Below are 9,299 nucleotides of genomic sequence, written 5' to 3'. Positions count from 1 at the left end.
ATGAAACCCAGCCTTTAAAAAGAAGCATCACAAATTTTTCTTTGTGAGATGGAGGACTTTACGAGTACCTGATTAAGCTACTAATCAGTGACAGCATCTTGAAATCCCAGAGTCTACATACCTCACCCCAATGCTAATTCGGAAGAAGACTGGAAAGATATATATAGACTACTGGACTTGGCATAGGAGAGCTAAACTGAAGTGTCATGCCATGCATCCAATATGCCTTGGACTTTTGTTGCTCAGCCAGTCACACCTTGTTAGATCTGCACAGCAGGTACTGCCAAATCCCCATGAGAGAGGATGACAAAGAAAGCTTTTGTATGTTCAGTGGTATTTTATGAATTTAATCACATTTCTGGGTTTCCTGACACTTATAAAGTGATTGTCACTGACTTAAACTACTTGGAAGTATTGTCATAGTTATATAATTCCATCTTATTTGGAAAGAGGTCAGAAAATCATGAGGAAAGATAACTGACAGTATTAGAGCATTTAGAAAATGATCTTTTTACAAAAACTCTTACTTTCTGTGTTAGTGACAACTAAGACAGAAGGTCAAGAGCTAGGCAAACAGGGTTGATTAAGTGACTTGCCCAGGATCACACAGCCAGGAAATATCTGAGGCCAGCTTTGAACCCAGGTACTACCAACTCAAGGCCTGACTCTCTACTGTACCATTTAGCTTCCCTTTAGGATATGTTCTTCTGAAGCTGTCACTTGGCAAAAGCCTCTGTCTGAAGAGTAAGCTAAATATTAACCCATGAAGTAGTGTGTTCCAATCCCGAGAAGAGAAATAATTTGGTATAGTAGACCAGTCTCTGAACTTGGAGTAAAAGGATCTGAGTTCACAACCCAGCTTGGCCACTTTCTAGCTTTGTTACTTTGGGTAACTGTCTACTTCTGTAAGGCCTTTATTTGTTCAGCTATAAAATGAGAGGAACTGGGCTAGATGATCTCCAGGGTTCTTTTTTTGACTCTAAATCTATAGTCTTAATTTTTTATTTTTATTTTTTTACCAGTAAAAATTTTATTGCCTTTTTCTCCAGAACAAAGACACATTATGCAAAAGTATACTAGAAATATTTGGTTCTTTTTAATCAGCTATTGATGATATAACAAAATAAAGGAACTTAAATGGAACCTAATTCAAATATTTAAAATATCCCATTTAATGTGTCTTTCTAATCTGAAACACAATACAATTTAAGCCTAATCTTCAAAATTGTGCCCTTTTTTTTCCAGGAGAGCAGAAGTACAATCATCCAGATATGATTTAGAATTTGGAGAGCCTTGTTTGGTGCATTTAGTAATGTGATTTTTATAGGCAGAGCGGTAGGCACAATGTTGAAGAATAAGCCTACCAGATGGAAGAACAATGCTAAATTACAAAAAGCAAGGTACATCTTTCTGAATTGTTTTAAATCACAAAGAATCAAACCCACCAAATATCAGACTAGTTTTTTAATTATTATAAGTGAACTTTTTGCAATATGCAGATTTTTGTGGGTACCTTTTCCTCTCGACCAATTAAATGTTCAAAGTATTAAATAATTCACAGAAATCAAGTTCTCCATGCTGTCTGTACAAATTAAAAAACCTATCCAAGCCTCCCAAATTCAATGGTCTCTGGATAAAAGATAGTTCAAAATTTAAACAGAATTTACAGCATTACAAAAATGACCAGAATCATCTTCTTTTAATCATTTACTTTAATAGCAAAGATTACAATGACAGAATTTGAATGATCAGAATGCAAAAGTATTTGTGCAAAACTGCATTAATTGTTCTTACCATCTAATATTTGTGGGTAATGCCAATGACAGCACAGAGACAATATGAAAATTAAATACAATTGAAGGAGTTCTCTACATTAGATTTTTAAAAATGTGGACTATATTATGACTAAACATTTAAAGAAAATGTGGCACCATGAACAGCAGGAGCAAAAACAATCTGGCAGTTATGCCAGCTCAAGAAAGCTGACACTGGAATATGCCGAAGTTTCTTTCCACAGCAGCCATTGATCCTAAATCTGAAAACAACTGTAGGAAGTATTTCCATTCAGTATCCATAACCTTGGCTTTGCAGATTGAAAATAAAATGTTTTTTAAGAATAAGCAGTCTATCTTTCTTCCTTTCTTTTTTTCTTTTTTCTTTCTTTTGAGGGAGGAGAGGGGGCAGGCGGGTGGGCAGGGAGGAGTGTGCTTCTTTCCTACATTGGCAGTCCTTAAAAGAGTTGAATTCTCTGGATTTACCTACACCAATCCATTTAACTGAAATTTGAAGTTTATCTTGAATGAACTGAACATAATTCTGTGCATTGACGGAGATCTTTAAATGTCCTTGCATTTGATATGTCTGTGTTCCATCCTGGGAGAGTTTTATATTGAACTTAAACTTTATTTAAGACTTCCTGGTTTGCAGGAAAACGAGGTATAATTTCAACATCTAACTTGTACACAACTCCAACTTTTATTTCTGTAAACACATCCAAAATATCCAATTTGGTAAGAACCAACGCAGTAAATCCATTAATCATATGAGCATATTTGAGCAAAATAAGATCCAACCATCCACACCATCTTTTTCTTCCAGTGATCACACCAAATTCTCTACCTCGGGTCTGTAATAATTCTCCAATTTCATTGTTCTGTTCTGTTGGAAAGGCTCCAATTCCAATTCTAGTTGTATATGCTTTTTTTTTTTTTATTTTAAACCCTTAACTTCTGTGTATTGACTTATAGGTGGAAGAGTGGTAAGGGTGGGCAATGGGGGTCAAGTGACTTGCCCAGGGTCACACAGCTGGGAAGTGTCTGAGGCCGGATTTGAACCTAGGACCTCTCGTCTCTAGGCCTGGCTCTCAATCCACTGAGCTACCCAGCTGCCCCCTGCATATGCTTTTACAACTCCATATACCTCACCTACATTCTGAGGAGGGATGCCCAAACCTGTGCAAACATCTCCGACAGTACAATTTGAAGAAGTCACAAAAGGGTAAGTTCCAAAATCAATATCAAGCAGGGCTGCATTAGAATCTTCTACCAAAATTTTCTTTGGAGGGACATGGAGGGCCTCATAGAGAAAATAAACACCATCTCTCACCATTGGTTTAATCCTTTCCATATAGCCCTTGAGTTTTTGTAATTCACCTTCAATATCAATTTCCAAAGTGGGATATGTAGATTTATATTGATTAGCTAAAACTTTGAACCTCTCAGAGAAGCCTTCAAAATCTGAAACAATATCACACATCCTGAATCCACTTCAAGAGGCTTTGGAGGAATAAACTGGGCCAATACCCTTTTTTGTGGTGCCCAAATTCTTTCCAGCTTGCTCCTGCCCCTGTTGTTCCTGAATGCCATCTGCTGCTTGATGGAAGTCAAATACAATATGCGCTCTGTCAGAAATTATAAGCCTTTTTTCCCAGCCCTTGGAGCTTTCTCCCTTTTGTACATTTTTCTCTGCTTCTTCAAATAATCCTGGCAGGTGAATTACCACACCATTTCAAATGAATGCAGTGACATTTGGATTGATGAGCCCACTTGGTAAGAGATAAAAGTCATACTCCACAGGATCCACAACAACTGTATGGCCAGCATTGTTTCCTCCCTGGCAGTGGCAGATGCTGTCGGTGTCCTGTGCCAACAGATCCACCACCTTCCCCTTGCCCTCATCATCCCACTGCACACCCAGCACCACCATCACTCGGTTCCCTCCTGGCCGAGCCTGGGAACTGCTGCACTCTCCATTGAGGACCGAGGCCATGGCAAGGCCAGGCTCAGCGAACGTCATGGCTGTCACAACTGGGCACGCAGGGGAAGGGACAAACGGTAAGCAAGCGCGTTTCCAAAGCATACACCGCCACACATGCGGAGCAGAAAAGAAGCCCAAGGATGGTCCTAAATCTACAGTCTTTAACTGATCATATTGGAAGAATTTTCAAGAGCTAAATATGTTACTAGGTTTCGGTGGCTATCTTCTTAAATCTGTGAAAAATGGTTTCATCATCACAAAATCTCTTATTGATCTCACTCATATAGCTATGGTTGAGAAGAAATGACACAAACAAGGAAAAAGAAGAATTTGGTCTTGATACTCTGTCACTGTTTAGAGATCAATGGAACAAGAAATGTGGATAGATCTTTAAAGACATGGTCTGCACCTTACACATGGATTAGGGTTAGGTTTTGTGGATCCAAGCAAGCCCACATTGTACTCCATATACTAACACTAATCAAAAGGACCTTGAGCAACTTTATACATGGAAAGCAATGGCTACCAGAAGCCTATTGTATTTGTTAGTGGAAGTATCCTGATCATAACTTATCTCATGGAGAGAGCTGGATACCATCAGTAAGGAGATGGCTTGTTAATGGCAGTGATTAACAATGAGTGCATGGAAGACCAACAGAGATGTAAATGCCTTATCTTGCAAGATCTGTATATCTAAATCCATAGTGATATCCAGGGAGGGAGTGGAGTATATATGTAACATGAAAAGAATTAGGGCACTGATACAGGATAATGCAGCTGAGAAGCTGGGACTTCCCCTAGAGGAATGCCATTAATATAAGTAAATTTTAAGGCAATTGTTTGTCCATGATTGATTCGGTAGGAACAACATCTACTAGTCATAAGACTGGAAGGTGTCTGTCACATAGGCTAGTCTTTTCCCCTAAAATGGAAATGAAACATCCCTTAACACCAAATTGGTCTGGATGACTAATATTCAACCACTGATATAGTTTCCCAGTGCCTAAGACATAATAAGCCCAGTTGTTGATACAACTCAGCATTGATAAACTTCCCACTTCTGTGTAAGTCAACATATGGGTACACTATTGTAGCAGATGTGGAGGACAAGGGAGCTTTGTCCAACTAAACCATTGTTGTATATATTTTTTCTAAATATTCTTTCCATTCTATGTTTGAATAAACTTCCTTTTGTTAAAGGTCATGTCGTCTATAAGTGTCTCATTTTGTTCTAATCCTGAGCCTGGATTGCTGGACCAGCCTGTGTCAAGTATTACCCAGGCCAAGAAAAAAAAAGGCATGACCACTGGGACTCAAGCTTTACTCTCCAGAGGGTACCTTGATGGTGAAAGACTGGGAGAAATTGGAACTATGCAGTGGAATACTGTACTAGACTGTAAGCAATCCTGAAGGTGGTATAAGAAGGCAGTTGGCAATATCAAAGGTGTTCCCAAGGCTATGAAAGTATTCGGTGATGATTTTTATCTTTATTTATTTGTTCGTTTGTTTGTTTTAACCCTTATTGTAGGGAGCCACTCAGAGAAATAGGGTCTTTTAATAGGATCTTTTATCTGGACCCCATCAAGATCAATGCAGTTTTGGCAAAGCCCTTCACTGGTTTTTGTGGCCTGAAAATCAGGCCACAGAATGGATAGCTTATCCAAAAAATTTGACCCCTCTCTGTGACTCCTTTTATTATTGAAAGCATATTAATCTAGTTTTTAGGATAGCCTCAAGTTTTATAGAAAGCCCCTAAGTACTATCACTTAATGAGCTAATAGCCTTTTCCTCAGCAGAGAACAGCTGAAGCTGTTTTAAATCTCTTCTCCCTGCTTCAGGCTCACAAGGACACTGCAGGGCAGATCCAGACAAATTCCACTCTCACTTAGATACTTTCCAGTGACAAAATTTACCCATCCCCTGAGCTTAAAGGCTTATTCTTTAACATATCTTTTAAAGTATGGAAGCTTTTCACTAAAATAAAACTTAGACTCATTCTTTAACCTTGAACCTTGTCTCATCTGGCATAATCTACATGAGAGAAATTTTTTGTAAACTATATACCAATCATGAGGTAATTCTTTAACCTTGGATGTTTCTATACAGCTGTGATTTTAATTGTGCTTTGTAAGAAACTGTTCTTGGAAAAATGTATAAAATAAAGAAAGCTCAGAGACTATTTGGAGCAGTCATGAGCAAATGTATTAGCTTAGTGGCTTTCAATTTTCTGTTTTGTTCTTATCATCATTTATAGCCATTCAAATCCCTGTTAATATAGAGCTGGGTCTCTATACCTTACCTTCCATCTTGGAATCAATATTGCGTATTGGTTCCAAGGCAGAACAGTGGTAAGGGCTAGACAATGGGGGTTAAGTGACTTGCCCAGGCTCACACAACTGTGAAATGTCTGAGGCCAGATTTGAACCTAGGACCTCCCATTTCTAGGCCTGACTCTCAATCTACTGAGCTACCCAGCTGCTCCCTCAGTAATGATTTTTAGAACTAAGTACCTTATTAGACAATTTCCTCCACAAATGTGAACTCACATCCACGAGGGGCTAACATTATCTGGTATGTGGATAAGATGGGTATGTTTTCTACTAAGTTGCTATCCCTATGCTTTCAAACCATTGCCCACACAGAAGTCAGAAACTAAGTTTTAGATTTCCACTGTTGCAGTCATCTTGCCCATGGCTACCATGGAAGAATGCTGCTGTGTAGTGAAAAGAGAACTGGATTTGGAATCAGAACTGCCTTCAATACAAAATCTGTATTTTACTATCCCTCTGACCCAGAACAAGTCATTTTGTGACTTTGGAGTTAATTTTCTAATCTGTAAAATAAAGAGAAGAGGCTAGGACAATCTCTAAGGCCCCTTCCAAATTCTATACCTATGCAGCTGAAGAAATCGAGGCTATTTAGTCAAGAATGGTTTACCTAACTGTAAAGGGCTATCAATTAAAAAAGGAGAGTGAGGCAGCTCAGTGGATATAGAAAGACTTGTCTTCCTGAGTTCAAATCTAGCCTTAGACACTTACTAGCTGTAGGACCCTGGGAAAGTCACTTAATCCTGTTTGCCTTACTTCCATCAACTGTAAAATGACTTAGAGAAGAAAATGGAAAACCATTCCAGTATCTTTGCTGAGAAAACCACAAATGGGGTCTTGAAAAGTTGAATGCAGCTGAACAATAATAAACACAAAAAGGAATTAGAATTGTTTTGCTTGGTTGCTGAGGGAAGAACTGGGATCAATGAGTGGAAGTTACAAAAAGTCATATTTGGCTATATAGAAGGAAAATCTTTATAACAATTTAAATAGTCTAACCATAGAAATCTCCTCTTTGGAAGCATTCAAAGCAGAGATTGGATGATTACATCAGGGACATCACAAAGGGAGTTCCCTTTTATGCATGAATTGGACATAGAGTTCTCTGCTAAATTTGAGAGTTTGTCATCCTGTGCTTCTGCCTTGAATTTTCATTGTATAGGCCTCTAGGGACTATGAACTTCCCTTTTGTCCTTTCCAATTATAAACCAAAAATGCAAAAATCTATTTTAATGTAACTTATGGTTGCCAGTAAAAAAAAATCAGGAAAATGTGGTCCTAACCTGCTGTGACAGAGCTCACTCACCTATCTCGTACATTGTTGAGGACTTGATATGGTGTTGTCCAAAAAAACTAAAGAAGTAGATGGGCCATAATTAATGAAAATGCCTCATGAAAAATGAGGGTAAGCCATGAATGTATTAAGTGTCATCATTATGCCTCAAAAAACTTTTATTAAAGGAATTCTGAATCACTGAACTGATGACTGATTTCTTTCCTGTTATGATAAAAGTGCAAGGAACAGTTTCTTGTCTGGATAATTAGTGACTCAGAAACTTCTAAATTCGGGACTTCTAGATTTAGCTGTGATCAAGACTCTGAATCTAGTCTAGTTTGAGATTTTGCAGTTATGTTTTTATTTAATAGCTGAGTTAAACCTGCATCTCATGGGGTTTCACGCCTGAAATAATGAAAAACCATGATTTCTGTTAAATTTAAAAAATTTCTGTTATGCAAATAAAAAAATTTCTGGTCAAACAGAGTTTGTCATGAGATTTATCCACCTTGGAACTTCTGATGTACTTTGCCAGAGTTTGTTGTTATAATAAACTCAGAATCAAGCAAAGTGTTCCCAGAATTGAATTTCATTCTGCTTTGTGGAGTTGTACATCACATTCCCTTCCACTATGTGCCCAGAATGAACTTCCCTGAGCTCCAAAGGTCAGTCTCCAGACTGCCTCATGAATGTTACATTCCTTTCACTTCATTGTTGATTCAGAACCTGAAATACCACATTTAGTAGATTGCAGTATCATATCTTATCCATCTGTATAAGACAAAGGAAAAAAAAATAACTCAAAATGGAGATATTTGAATAGTTTCTTATATATCAAAAACTTCCCCTTTTGGTTCATGCTCCCCAAACCAAACAGGTTTTAGAAAATTCTAGGCTTGGTTCTGTCCATCAGGGACTAGTTAAGGTAGCCTGGCAAAGGAAGGTGAACAGAAAATAAGAGCAAGGTGCAGACATCTAATTTTCATTGTATGTGGAAAATATTTCATCCTCAACTGGTTGCAGGGCAGGCTTCTGGGTGAATTCTTGCATGCCTGCCATCAGTTTCTGTGCACTAAGGAAATATAAACTAATCACACCTTTAGGCTAAGGCAGATATAATCACTATCCCCTATCTTATAATGCATTTCAAAGTTAAATACAAAAATATGTATATTGGCAAGAATATGAGCTCTGGAGTCAGAGGTCTAAGATTCAAATTTCAACTCTGATGCATGCTACCTATGTGACTTTAACCATGTCACAACCTCCTGGGGCCTCATTTTCTTCTTCTGTAAGGTGAGAGGACTAGTTTAGTTGGTTTCTGAGGTTCCTTCTAGATGTAGATCCTTATGAAGTGATGACCTGCTATTTGGAATTATACAAATCACTGTTCCCTTTCATTTTTGTGGTCTGTGAATGGTCTTTAGAAGAATAGTGAAGAGTTGTAATGCTTTTCTAGAGATGTTCTTCAGCCCCATTTTTGTACTTCTTTCACTTTTTTCCTTCATTGTCCTCATTTTTGGCTTTGTAGCACACAGAATAGACGTTAAATGCATGGTTGCTGAATTGAATTTTTGTGACTTCCCTGGGCCCTACCTTACCACTCCCTAAGAATAAACCCAGACTATATATCCCTTCCTTTTCATCAGATTGATCCATTTCATCAAATGTGTCCCATTCCTTTATGTTTGTTTATATGATTAACTAGCTAATTTAATAAGCTAATCAGAATTATGATATTAATAGCTATCTTTTAGTAATTTTCTTACAATTAAAATTTTCATTTTAACTTTGGCCTCTGTAGTAGCTCTAGTGCTATTAGCCTCTATTTCATCAGAAACATCAAAATGTTGTTCAATAGAATCCATAGAACTTTATTAGCCATGTATTATACTGACTTTTATTGGGAAAATGCTATTGGTAAAGCTGTGATTCAGGAT

At 37.8% G+C, this 9,299-nt stretch overlaps 1 pseudogene; it reads right to left on the bottom strand.

Moving 5' to 3' along the window:
• Positions 1-2,064: 2,064 nt before the first annotated feature.
• LOC123246610 lies at positions 2,065-3,795 on the bottom strand (annotated as a pseudogene).
• Positions 3,796-9,299: the final 5,504 nt, after the last annotated feature.

This window comes from Gracilinanus agilis, chromosome 4 (assembly GCF_016433145.1).
Source record: "Gracilinanus agilis isolate LMUSP501 chromosome 4, AgileGrace, whole genome shotgun sequence".
Classification (NCBI taxonomy): domain Eukaryota; kingdom Metazoa; phylum Chordata; class Mammalia; order Didelphimorphia; family Didelphidae; genus Gracilinanus; species Gracilinanus agilis.
Note: the sequence above shows the minus strand (reverse complement) of the source record. Positions and strands in the feature narration are given on the sequence as shown.